The sequence below is a fragment of the Dermacentor albipictus genome, chromosome 2, assembly GCF_038994185.2.
Source record: "Dermacentor albipictus isolate Rhodes 1998 colony chromosome 2, USDA_Dalb.pri_finalv2, whole genome shotgun sequence".
NCBI lineage: Eukaryota > Metazoa > Arthropoda > Arachnida > Ixodida > Ixodidae > Dermacentor > Dermacentor albipictus.
Window position 1 is genome coordinate 7,437,165 of NC_091822.1, and position 14,122 is coordinate 7,451,286.

The window sequence follows — 14,122 nt, forward strand, 5'->3', positions numbered from 1 at the left end:
CCCACGTTGGGAAAGGCGGACCATGCCCGACCGCCGCATCAAGGGCCCTCTGGACAGCCCATAGCTGCGCCCCAGCATCGGGGCTCTTGATGGCGGAGAGCCACTTGTCCTCATTGATTTATTCTGTGCCTCGTAGCGAAGGGCGACGCCAGAGCATATGGTCTAGGCTAGCGAAGTCATTGCCATGCCTGCAAGAACTAGTGGCATAGGTGTCGGGATAAAGCTTGTGGAATAAAGCCGGGCTTGGATACGAGCCTGTTTGCAATGATCTGAGGGTTAATGCCTGCGCTTTATTTAACTTCTTGTGAGGAAGGGGAAAGTCTTTCCTGCCGAGATAAATGTGCTGTGTAATTTCATTGTATGTGGTCGGCTGATCTCTGTTCTCCCCCACTGCGGGCCCGGGATGGAGTTCTCCATGGTCGCGGAAAGCGAGACCACGTGCCTTGGAGTGGGCCAACTCATTGAGCTTTCTGGGGCCTCGTATGAAGGATTCCATGACAGCGGAGAACCACGTGAAGATGTGGGTGGCGATGCTTTTGCCGTGGAGTATGCGACAGGCTTCCTTACACCCGGCACCAATGCTGAAGGCGCGCATGGTTGCCCTGGAGTCGCTGAAGATATTGGCATGTTTGTCGTCCAAGAGCGCCAAGGCAATGGCCACTTACTCGGCCGCTAGCGACGACGTGCTTTGTAGCGAAGCGCCGTTAACAGTCGAACCAATGGTTCCAGTAATCACATTTGGGAATGCGGTTGTTTGCTTTAAATCAGGGGTACAATCAGACCTCGATGGGAACCAAAGGTCAGTGAACGCCTTGCATTGGGCGCTCAGGGAAAGACTACAAATTAAGCTTTGCAGGGTTATATGGGCTGGACTAGTTCTCAAGTGAGGGAAGCTCGCCGTAAAATTGATTATCGAGAACGACTGAGGAATATGGAAAAAAGGAAATGGGCTGGGAGAGTTGAGGTATCTGTACAGGATAAGCATTGATTCACAGTGGAGGAAATGAACTAGGAAGCTTACCAGCGAGTATGCGGCCTGTAGGGTGGGCAGCACAGCAACAAAGAACGGGAAGTCAGAGAGGCTGAAATCATGTAATGCGTAGCTGCTATGGAAATGAAACCCTATTTTAGAGGAAAACACGAAATCAGGATTGAAACAATTTATCATATTTCAAAGGGAAGCTCATTACTTTTCGAAGTGAGATCGTGATGCCTTAGAACGCGCACCTATAAAGCACGATATAAGAAGGGCGAAGAAGCACGTTCTTCCTGCGCTAAAGCTAGGAAAACGATGGAGCATGTTTATCAGCACATGAAGACGTTTGCCCAGCAGTCGATTTACTTTATTTTATTTGTTTACCGATACTGCCGCCAAGAAGGGCTATTGCAGGAGTGGGTAAATACAATATGTGGAAAATACAAATCACAATGCAAAAGAAGCATAAGTGAGTAACATGGCTAAAGGGAGCACTCAATGGCATCCACAAATTCTTTATGTGGTAAACAACGGATGGTATCAGACAATTCATTCCAGAGTTCAATAGTCCTAGGGAAAAACTTTATTGTAAAGTGTTGGTGCTAGCAAAAAAGACCGATAAGTTTAAGTGATTGCCGTTTCTCGGGATTATGTGCTTTGCGCGGGTCAGAAATCTATTAGGGGAAGCATGATGTGGAGAGTAAAATAGAGAGTGTAAAGGTTTCAGAGAATTAATGTGACGATGGTGGGAAAGGGGGGATAAGCCGAGCATATGCAGATGAGATGAGGTAAAAACATTCAGTTATAGCGGTGTATATGAAACAAGCGGCCATTTTCTGAACAGATTCAATTTCGTGGATGTACGATATTTTGTAAGGGTTCCATATGGTAGCCGCATATTCAAGAATAGGTCTCACAAATGTTTTGTTTGTAATGAGTTAAGTTTCTTTCGGGGAAGCACGTAGGGCTTGAGACAGGTAACGAAGTTTTTTTAGTGTTTTGGTGCAAGTTGTTAGAATATGTTCTGACCAGGATAAGCTTGGAGTAAAAAGGAGGCCTAAATACTTATATTCATATGCTCTCGGTAGAAAAGTGGATTTAGTGGAATAATTGAAATACGAGCAATTGGCATGCATGTGAAAGGACATGACAGTTTTTTTAAATTAATGTTCATTTGTCAGAGTTCGCACCATTCACAAAACTTATAAAATATTGATTCAGAGTGTTATGATGGTTAGGTATAGAAATTATATTGTAGAGAACGCGGTCGTCATCATAAAGGCGCATTTTTACTGAAACAGAGTTTGGAATGTCGTTATTACAAGCAAAAAAAAACAATGGCCCTAAAATAGAACCTTGGTGTACTCCGGAAGATACTGATGCGTCAGGAGACTTGAATGGTATAAAAGAAACATACTGTGAACGATCATAAAGAAAACTACGGATCCAATCAACAAGAAGAGGGTTATTAGGGATAAGGCTTTATGTAATAGTTTAGGGTGTGGTGCAGTATCAAATGCTTTAGACAAATCAATGAAGAGCGCATCTACTTGACCTAACTCAAGAGTGAAACTGATGTAACGTGTAAATTCAGCTAAGTGAGTCACTGTGCTAAAAGCACTACGAAATCTATGCTGAGCGCTGCATAAGATCGTACTAGACTCGAGAAAAGTGATAATGTGTTTATATATTATGTGCTCAAGGAATTTCCTTGCATGAGAAGTTAGAGAAATGGGTCTATAATTTAGAAAAAATTGTTTGTGCCAAGATTTGAACAATGGAATTACTCTAGCCCGTATCTACGAACACGGAACTGTACAAGTAGACACTGATTTCTCAAACATTAATGTGAAGTATTGACGCGTCCAAAGCGCATAACGATGAAGGAACACATTGTTGACATTATCTGGACTGCAGCCTTTTTTGGTGTCAAGATTTCAAATAAGGTTCAGGACTCGTTGCTTAGATATTATAACATTATTAATTGCACAGGACATGTTAGTTGTCATGCAGCAGGGAGGAATTGTGCCATCGTGCTGTCTAAATACAGACATAAGATATTCATTGAATGCTTTAGCAATAGCTCCACGATCACTTATTTCGGAATCATCTAACAGAAATGTCTGGGTGGAGTTTTTCATAGGTGAAATCGAGCTCCAAAATTTTCGTGGGTTATTTTTACTAAATTAGAGAAAACTGATAGTAGAAGTTCTTAGCCGCATAATTTTTCTGACGGAGTTCTTCTTTCCTAAAACAAAACCAGTCATTTGTTTCAGCATTCATGTGGCGCTTCCAATGATGCTGTGGCTTCTCGACGGTTCAAATGCAGTATTTCTCTTGTCATCAAAGGAAGGTCGAGATTTTCCTTTTTTGCTGTTAATGGCACATAGTGCTCTATGCAACTATGAACATTGTTTTCAAAATGGGTTACTATAGTATTGATATCACTGGTAGTGCATAAGCGGGAAAATCGGTCGAATGAAATGCTTAATGGGTCATGTATGGACGTATCATCTGCATGATTATAATCGTAAAAACTGCTTTATTCATAGTGGTGCCTTGAAGCTGAAATATTCATAGTAGCAATAAAAGCTTTGTGATCAGAAATACCGTCTGTAATCTCACACTCAAAGCCACTTGTAAAGAGCCGTGTACTTAGTTAAATCAAATCTAGTACGGCAGACTCTCTAGTAGGATCAGATACAATTTGTTTCAATCCAAGGGATAGTAGAAATTCAGACATTTCTCTAGAAAGAGGGACGTTATCGCCAGTTAGCGATAATGAAGCCCACGAAATGTTAGGTACATTGAAGACCCCCATGCAGATTAAATTTGAATAGTCAAAACCACGCTCTTGGAAAAGGCTTTAAGGATTGTTATTTCATTTGAGCCATGTCTGGGAGGTCGATGATACAAACCAATGATTACATCAGTTTTTATTATTTGCACCTTACACAAGATCGTCTCGATTTAAAGTGATGGTTGTAGTACAGAAAACTTTAGGTCAGAGCGCAAAAACAAAGCAACGCGTCCCCCTCTGCCCGCTTTGCTGTCTACTCTTAAGACGTTACATCTGGGGTGGTGGGGGGGGGGGGTTATCTCGCAGTCATAGATGTCCCTATTCAACCATTTCTCAGTGACGCCAACAACATGCGGGTAATGTGATGCCACCAAAGAGGAAAAGATTGAAATTTGTTAGATAGGCTTCTTGCGTTAAGATTTATTATACAAAGTTAATCCTGCATGCCATTCTTAAGTCAAGGATTGTTCCCCCGGGAGAGCGGTAAATGATGGTTAGTGGTATCATCACAAGCATTCACAAGAGAGTTGCAAACAACGTCCCAATTGTAGAGATGATTCTCTACATACGCGTGGTCGTACCATAGGCGGACCATTCAACCATTGTTACGGAATTATGCTGTAGTGTCGCATCGTTTTTTACCGAAGGCAGGGCAGGGCAGGGCAGGGCAGGGCAGGGCAGGCAGGCAGGCAGGCAGGCAGGCAGGCAGGCAGGCAGGCAGGCAGGCAGGCAGGCAGGCAGGCAGGCAGGGCAGGGCAGGGCAGGCAGGCAGGCAGGCAGGCAGGCAGGCAGGGCAAGGCAAGGCAGGGCAAGGCAAGCAGGCAGGCAGGCAGGCAGGCAGGCAGGCAGGCAGGTAGGCAGGCAGGCAAGGCAAGGCAGCGCAGGCAGGCAAGGCAGGCAAGGCAGGCAAGGCAGGGCAGGCTAGGCAGGGCAGGCTAGGCAGGGCAGGCAGGCTAGGCAGGGCAGGCAAGGCAGGGCAGGCAGGGCATGGCAGGCCTGCCCTGCCCTGCCTCCTATGATTGAAGTGCGGTTATTTGCCGATGACTGCCTCTTGTTTTGCCGCGCTAAGAGTGTTTCTGATCAAGAACGACTAAATGATGCTTTACGTCAAATTTATAACTGGTGTGAAAATGCAAATCAATTTTGATAAATCTGTTTGCATGACAGTTACGAATAAGAAAACTCCATTGATGTTTTCGTACGCTCTAAATAATAATGGAATTAAGCGGTACACAAAGCTGAAATATCTTGGCGTAACAATCACTAGTAACCTCAACTGGAATGAACATGTCGAAAACATATGTGCATCAGCCCAACGCAAGCTTGGTTTTTTACGGCGTAAATTTAGAGGTGCTACACCAGATATTAAACTTAAGGCATACGCTACCACTGTTAGACCAAATTTAGAGTATGCTTGTATAATTTGGGACCCTCATCAACAATACACAACAGATAAATCAGAGTGCATTCAGCGAATGGCGGTTAGGTTTATTTTTCCCTGATTACGAAAAAACTTACTCGGTAACCTCCATGCTCACCAGGGCTGGTCTCACTACGTTGGCTGTGCGGAAGAAAATCGCATGCTTTAAGTTTTTACATCAACTCTATCACAATAAGCTGAACCTGAATTCCAGTTCGTATTTGAAGCCTCCTGGAAGGGTTTCACCACGAACTAACCACAATTACGCTGTAATGCCTTATGTGCCAAGATTTGATGTCTTTAGGCACTCTTTCCTTGTCAAGACAATTATTGAGTGGAATAACTTGAATTCTTGTGTGTTTCCGAGCAATAACATGGTTGACTTTTTTGAAGAAAATTTGACTGCGTTCTTTGCGTGAACTCTGTTCTCTGTACTCCTACCCTATAACAGCCCGGCAGGGCTCTCAGTATTGGAAATAAATAAATAAATAAACAACGTGCAGAGATGTCGTTGTCGAGTTGGAAAACGTTCCAAACAATTGAAGCGCGTGCTGTGGAGGCACATTTTTCTGCACGTTAACCCTTTTACTCGTCGTCTATGCCATGTCTTGCCCAGAATTAAGACAAATTGAAATTCTTGAATATTCGCTCTGCAATACGCGAAATAGTTCGACACTTATTTGGAGGTTACTTTGAGGTGCATTCGATTAGGGGTTGAATTTTTTTCCTCTGTTGCTCGTCAAGTGCTATACAACATACAAAATAGTGGGTTCACCAATTTCTGATTCTTGCTTCGAACTGAATGGGAAAATAAAAATGAGGGCACGAAAAGTAAGGGTAGTACCTATATTTTCTTCTACAAGTAAAAAAATCAAAATCTCAGCGAACGAACTTGACAACCCCCTCCTGATGGCCGTCCTGCAAAGAATTTGTTGTAGGCTAATCATAATAAACGTATTCTACGCTGACTAGGAATTTTGATTCGCTTTACTTTTCAAGCTAATTATCATGATCAACGCCGTAGCTATCCTGATTTTGTACATAAAGGAATCAATTATATATAAAGGTAGCTGTAGTTGACTGGAATAATGCCCATGGTAGCCCGTCATACAGTGAAAGTGCACGACGCTTAAAAATACTACATAAGGCGACTCGGAAAAACGTTTCCGGTCCACCGAAAAGAAGAAATTGGCGTTGGGCGAAGCGCAACGACCCCTGATAGTTTTGATTGGTACGGCACTCGACCACCGTGTGCGGGCAGACCAGACGCAATGGGCCGTGATGTCCAGCTTGGGCCAGCGCACACCAGTAGCGCGCCAAGTGTATCTCGCGAGGGCGGCTTTGTTGACCTGCGCCAAGGCTTTTCAGAGGTGCTGTTCACTGCACTCGTACAGTCTGCTCGCTCGTCGGAAGAGATCCCGTTCTTCGGGGGCCTCGCTGCTTTCACAGCAAAGGCAGGAAGGGGTCGCTCTTTCTTGCTTCTCCCGTTTCTGTCTACTCCTGCCAGCCCTAATGTTGTAGGCTACCTTCACCCAAAGTCCCAAATAATATAAAGAAAGGATAAATAAAGCTTGGCAGCAGTGGCAGCGGCCAGACTGCAGCGCGCTAACAAGACGTATTCTTCGCGCACGCACATTTTCCTGCACGGCGGTTGCCTTCGTCGTCCCGATATTATGCTGTCTGCGCAATTTCCAGTGGCTCTCTTCATCGCGAAGACCATCTGAAAGGGATCATGCCGGTGACGTGAAGTAACGTGAGCCCTGCACTCCCATTGGCCCCTCGTCAGCAGCTGCAGATATAAATCGAGGAACCGACTGACCATCGATCAATTAGGCGCATGAGGATCAGTATCAATAAGGCGCATGAGGAAGTGATTTCCCAAATTCGGCTCTTGAAAGAGACTAACACCAGGCGTGAAACACGCTGCAGTGACCTGTCTCAGCAGGCCAAACAGCAGGAAAACAGGCTTGTTCAGCTTGAGAAATACTCTCGTCGTGCAAACCTTGAGATTAAAGGAGTGCGTTACCGTAAGGGAGAAGATCTTACCGAAGTAATCACTAAAATTAGCGAAGTCATTCAAGAACCCGGAAATCCTGCCGGTATCGAAGTCGTTCATTCAGTTCCTACAGCTAAGAATTCCACTACAAATAGTATCGTACAGTTCGCCAGTCGCAAGAAACGAGACCTGTTCCTTGAAAAGGCCCACCCTATTAGACTTACAAGCAGTGATCTTGGTTTTGATTCACAAGCTCCGGTCTTCATCAATGAGCATTTGTGTGCATTGTTGAAACGCCTGTTAGGCCAAGGAAGTGTTCGTAAGCACCAAGTAAACTGGAAATATGTGTAGGTGCGCAATGGAAAGATCTTTGCCCGGCACTCTGATAATGCACCTTGTATTAAGATTCTACGATGCGAGGATCTTCCCAGAATGTCGACGCATGCTTGCTTGAGATAATGTACCTTGAGGACTGCTTTGTACCATTCCTATCATTATCTGACGTGAGACTAACTGCCGCCGCTCTGGTCTATTCTTGTTTGCGCAACCGAGAGTGTGTACTTGTACTCTCTGTAGCCATATACGCCACTTGCGAAGCCATCACGTTAATCCATGCCAGTTTTACATGTGAAACACTTGCTTGTTCCCTTGCCGTTTGTCTACAAATTCTTACTTCTCTGCCACTCCCAGTGCTGTGTGTGTTCTTTGCGTCATCGCTGCTGTGAAGTCTTACGATCGGGTCACGCCATGCGACATCAGCAACAGTGCGAACGGCAACAATTCTTTTTCCGCCGTGCATTTTAATATTCGTTCAATGAAAAATAAGCACGACCAGATCGACAGTTCTATAGGTAACCGTGCATTGACGTTTGATTGTTATTCACCGAAACGTGGTGTGAGCATGAAGTAGACCTACTCATATTACCATCTTACGCAACTTTTTTCTCAATAGGCCTTCCTGTGGAGGAGGAGTAGCTATTTATGTTAGGTCTTCTTTGAAGTGCACCATCATTCCAGAATTTACCGTTATAACCAATGGCTATGAAGCTTTCGTGCTACAACACAACACTTACTTCTGTAATTTGCAGGTCCCTGGTGGAAACTGCAACACCTTTTCTAATTTTTAATACTCTTCCTAATTACTGTTCACAAAACAATTACACCCTATTGCTCGACCGTGACTTCAATATCAATATAAACGAAGTGAGCGCTGATTCAGAGAATTTTTCACGGCCATTGAATCCAATGGGTTCACCAACACCATCACATCTCCAACGAGAACCACGGTTTCTTCGTCAAGCATTATTGACTTGTTTATTGTTAACGTAGATATCATGGTAAAATCTTTGAGTACACTGTCTTGTGATCTAAGCGATCATTGTGCTATTTTTATGACAATAGTGAAGCATCAGCCTGCACCTCTTCGAAACATACCGGTAACCTTTCGGGAAATTACTGATAAGAAACAACGATCATTCAGGCGACTGATAAGTGAGGCTCCATGGACACAATGTCTCAACTATTGTTCAGTGGATGAGGCTTATAATGCGTTCATTGATAAATTTAAAGGGCTTTATGACTTAGGTTTTCCATTAAAAACGACACAATCACCAAAAAAAAATTAAGAAACCATGGGTTTCACCTAGCCTTTTGAAAATGATTAAAAAGAAAGATCGCCTCTACCACAGTTTTTGGCAACCAGAAATCCTAATGATTGCGCGGTGTTTAAGCAGTTTAGGAATAAATAAAAAATGACCATGGCGGCCGCATTTCGATGGGGGCGAAATGCGAAGCACCCGTGTACGTTGATTTAGGTGCTCATTGAAGCACCTCAGGTGGTCGAAATTACCGGACTCCTCCACTACGGCGTGTCTCATAATGAGAAAGCCGTTTCGGCACGTAAAAGCCCATAATAAAAACAAATATAAATTAAATAATGACTTGCGCAAAGCCAAGCGTGACTGTTACTCCATAATTTTCGCTGAAAGCAAGCAGAATTCAAAGCCAGTTTGGAGTGCAATAAATGAGGAAATTAACCAGAGAAATGCATCGAATGACATTGACAAATTGATTATTGACCGGTCACCAAAATCAGGCGTACTATTAACAGATTGCTTTAACAACATCTTCACCGAGCAAGCAACAGCAAAATATAACCCAGATGCGTGTTCTGTTGTTTCAAATAAAACAAACAGCTCAGTGTTTCTTAGCCCAACAGATCCATTAGAAGTTTTTACCGTTCACATGTCCTTAAGAAATAATTCCAGCTCTGATGTAGAAGGCCTCACAATTAAACCAGTAAAGTTTGTTGCTGACCTTCTTGCACTACCTCTGTGTCATATTATTAACCTTTCACTAGAATGGTGTATTTTCCCTGCAAGAATAAAACTGGCCAAGGTTACAGTCATATTCAAGTCAGGCTCGAAAAACGTCATGAGTAATTTCGCCGCATCTTTATTCGACCTCTTTCTTCGGAAGAGCTAGAAAACATACTTCTCAAACGTTTGCAGAACTTCTGTGATGCTAATCAGTTAATATCACACTCTCAATTCGGCTTCCGTAAAGGGTTTTCTACAGAATAAGCTTTATTAGTCCAAAAAAAATTATTTTACAGAATATTGAAAACGAACTCTTAACACTAGGAATCTTTGTGGATTTCAGTAAGGCCTTAAATTGTCTAGACCATAATAATCTGTTACATAAGCTAAACAAGTATGGTGTTAGGGGAAGGACACTTTGAATTTTTAGTTCATATCTTAGAGACCGTGAACAAATAGTGAACATTGAGGTTTTTTTTTTCATCCAAACGTTGTCTGAAATGCGGCGTCCCTCAGGGCAACATATTAGGACCTTTGCGTTTCAATATCCACATAAACGATGTGATAACAATTTCGACAGAAGCTGATTTTGTAATTTATGCCGACGACGCTTCCCTTCTAATCTCTGGTCTTTCGGCTACAGAAATAATTTCAAAAGCAAACAATAGCCTAAACAGCCTTTTAAATTGGCCTAAATTGAACAATCTTAAAATAAATACAAATAAGTCAAAATCTGTTATTTTTTGCGATATAAATCGTCACATAGGGACTACCTTAGCCATTAACATAGGCAATAATATTATTGAGGTCGTTAGCCACCATAAAGTACTGGGTGTTTTATTTGATGAGCACCTTCGATGGACAGAGCACACTAACTACGTATCCGTAAGATAATCAAAAGTTGTTGGAGCACTTTCCCGGTGTCGCGGCATTCTTCCAGTACGTATTAAAAAAACAGATATGTTTCGCTATTTCAATCACACATTGGATATTGTCATCTTGTTTGGGGCACGGCATCACCGACTAACATGAACAGAATTCTGAGCCTGCAAAAGAAAGCGATTCGTATCATTGCAGACGAAGAGTACTGCGCACACTCCAAACCGCTCTTTATTCGATTAAAAATTCTGTCCTTCAATGTGATGCTACCGCACATTATTTTTTACTTATTCACCACTAAAACCACGTTTCGTACTGACTTCCTTATCATAATATCAGCGCTCAAGGAATGCGTACTGGTAGCCAACACTCGAGAATTAGTAAAGTGGTGTCTTCTTAAAAATCGAACGAATTACGGTCAACAAATGTTAAAGTATATAATACCTTACCACTCGAACCATGATACAACCTGAATTGATGGCCCCGCAATAAATAAACGTGCTTTACTTGAATACTTTTTAAACATAATTGATTAATTGGCAACAGATTTATGTAATGTAGTTTACATTCGGCGTTGTGCGTTGTTTTGTGTGGATAAGTTTGAAATGATTTTGCAGGCATTGCCTAATTTAACTTTTTTTTTATCTTTCTCTCGCTCTCCGTTTTTGTAGCAGTTCATTCTTCATAAAAATATTTAACTTGAAGGTGTAAATTTCTCGTTCTTCAAATAATGTACTCTACCACTCCTTTCTGTTGTGCCTGCCGGCCTTGAAAGTATGTACAATAAATAAATAAATAAATAAATAAATTAATAAATAAACAAATAAATAAATAAATACGTATTCCGCATGTTAAAAGCCATCCAAAACCGAGCTGGTCGATTCATTTCCCGAAATTGCAGCTACCAGTCAAGCATTACTCATACAAAACTCGACCTTTACCTTCAATCACTGAGTAGTCGACGTGATATAGCACTCCTGTCCTTGCTCCATAGATATGTTCACCAAATGAAGCCATCAAACTTGCCACTGGAACGCGCGTCTTGCACATCACGATGACTTTATCACTTAAGCCTCACTCGCATTTATGGCAACACTAAATTATTTAACTTCTCGGCTCTACCACGAGCGATTCGGTTATGGAATTCGCTTCCTAGCAGCACTGTCGCGCAAATGAGCCATGATAAATTCAGACAACTACTGAAGCCGTAGTTTTCATCATAACAAATGTATTCATCTGTACATATGTCATCGCATACAATACGTGGCATATATGTGCCATGGCTTCTTTTACCTTCGTGTGTTGTTTCAATCTTGTTTGTTTGATGTGCTCGCACAATGTGCGTTATTTAGCGCGAGTGATACGTCGCTTTTTCTGTTACTGTGAACTATACCTTTCATTCTTTTCTCGAATACTCTCTGCGCTGATTTAGCGTTTTATTTGTAAGACTGTTTTGCAGGCACGTGATCATTAAGAACGATTTTAGCCCTCACATTCTTTAGCGCTCAGATATCGGTTTTCTCTTGTCATTTGTTCATTGACGCCCCCCTTACTCAATGCTCCCTTTGAGGCCTGTGAGGTACTTTAAAACGCCAACGCCAAATTGAGGGACGGCCAGTTGAGGGACGGCCGAGGCGATGCGCGCCTCGGCCGTCCCTCAACTCAATTTCAATTTTTAAGCGAGTTGCTATATATATATATATATATATATATATATATATAGCAACTCGCTTTAATGCACTACCTGCCTCCTGAGAGAGTGCTCTAATAATTGAAATACATACCATAGGGGGTCTCTCGGTAGGCATTGCGAAACGAGGCCAATTATGGCGTTTAAGCATACGCGCGCACAAAAATATGACACATGTGCTGAGGGAGTTTTTTCGTTTCTTTTAAATGAACGACGTGACGGAAATAGAGCAGCGTCTAATTATTGTAAGCGCTATTATCTAAAATTTTCAGGAAAAACAAAGAAAAAGAAATAATCACTTAATAATTGGGTGTAGATTACTCATGCGAAGTCATGTGAAGTTTTATTTTATTCATATTGACACGCTTACTCGTTCATCTCTACTGGGAGACAGTGTTTCACCGTCTGAGAAATGTCATCGCTCAGCGCAGGATGCCCCTGCACGTATCGAAAGTTTCTCGAATGTTATCGAGAGTACTATCCGCCATCTGTTGTCATTGAACCTTGTGTAGTCTGATTGTTCGTATGCGCGGTACGAATGGTGTAGAACTTCCTGGAAGACATGCGGGCGCCAGCGATTACTTTGTAACCTGTGAAGACTCATATATAAGAGCCGACGTGTTTGCCCCACAGATTAGATTGCGACGATTGCCGACCGTGTTCGCCGCTATTGTTGCACTTTGAGTGTAACTTACTTTTGTGGGCCTACACTCTTAGGCAAAGTTACGTCCTTAGGCTTGCCCCTTCTCCCACACAACAATAATCGTTATCTGCCTTGATGCGTTTCCTTTCTTTAACGCTGCGAGCACGGTACTTTCCAGTGACGAATGGCACGCGCGTTATTAGCATAGAACAGTTTACACCCTTTGGAGTGCCCCTTCTGATAATGCGCGTGCCGTTCGTTACCGGAAAGTTCCGGGCTCGCAGCTTTAATAAAAGGAAACGCATCAAGGCAGATAACGAATATTGTTGTGTGGCAGAAGGGACAAGCCAAAGGGTGTAACTTTGCCTAAGAGTGAAAGTTCGCCCAATAAATGTTAGTTTCACCAATCGCAGATTTGGCGTTGTAATATTCACCGCTATTCAGCATGACATCTGGTGGAGGTGCTATTGCGTTCACGTACCAAACGCCGCCGCAAAGCCGTGGGCCAAGCCCCAGCTACGAAGACAACAGCAACGCCACCGAATACCAGCGAGCTAGCCGCAGGCTGCAAGGACTTCGCCCGGCGCACTGACTTTTGCCTGAGAAGAGCAGTGAGTGCACGGCCACGGCAACAGCTACTCTTAAGCAAAATTGCACCCTTTGGGTCGTATCTTGCCACACAATGATGATCTTCATCTGCCTTGCTTGTGTTTCCTTTCTTGAAAACACTGCGCGTGCTACTTTCCCATCGAAAAAGCTCTGTCATACTGATAACGCGCGTGTCATTTAACTTACAGTACCTTACAGTTGTAAGATAACTTACAGTTAACCTTGGAACCAAGGGATATAGAGTGCGCGCATCGCCTCGGCCGTCCCTCAACTGGTCGCTTCCGGCCCATAATAGTGAAGCTTGCATTACACAAGACCAAACTTGCAATACTGTCAAAGGCCGGATGCATAAAAGAACAAGTTATGGCATCGGTGAGAATTTCTCGTGCCCAGTCCAAAACGCCCGTAAACAAGTGATCGCTATTGCGAAAAGCAAGAACAAGTCATTTGCCGTCCGTTTCAAGACGCTGTATATGAGACAAAAGTGGTACATCTTTTACGACAGTACAAACAGCATCAAATAATTATCGTAGCAACCGAAGCGCCGAAACAAAAGAATGAGAACAACCGAGCATATGTTAGCAATGCTCTTTCACTTACTACAGTTGACGCTAACATCCGCAGTTTTCTTCAAAAGCCTTCACGTATATCTAGCGTTGCATTGTGCTCTAGGAGTAATCTACTAATACTCACCGAAATGTGGCTCACTGACGACGTGAGTGATACTGAAGTGATATAAGACTTACCGAACTTTCATGTGATCTACGCGCGGTGGCGGTGTACTGATTGCA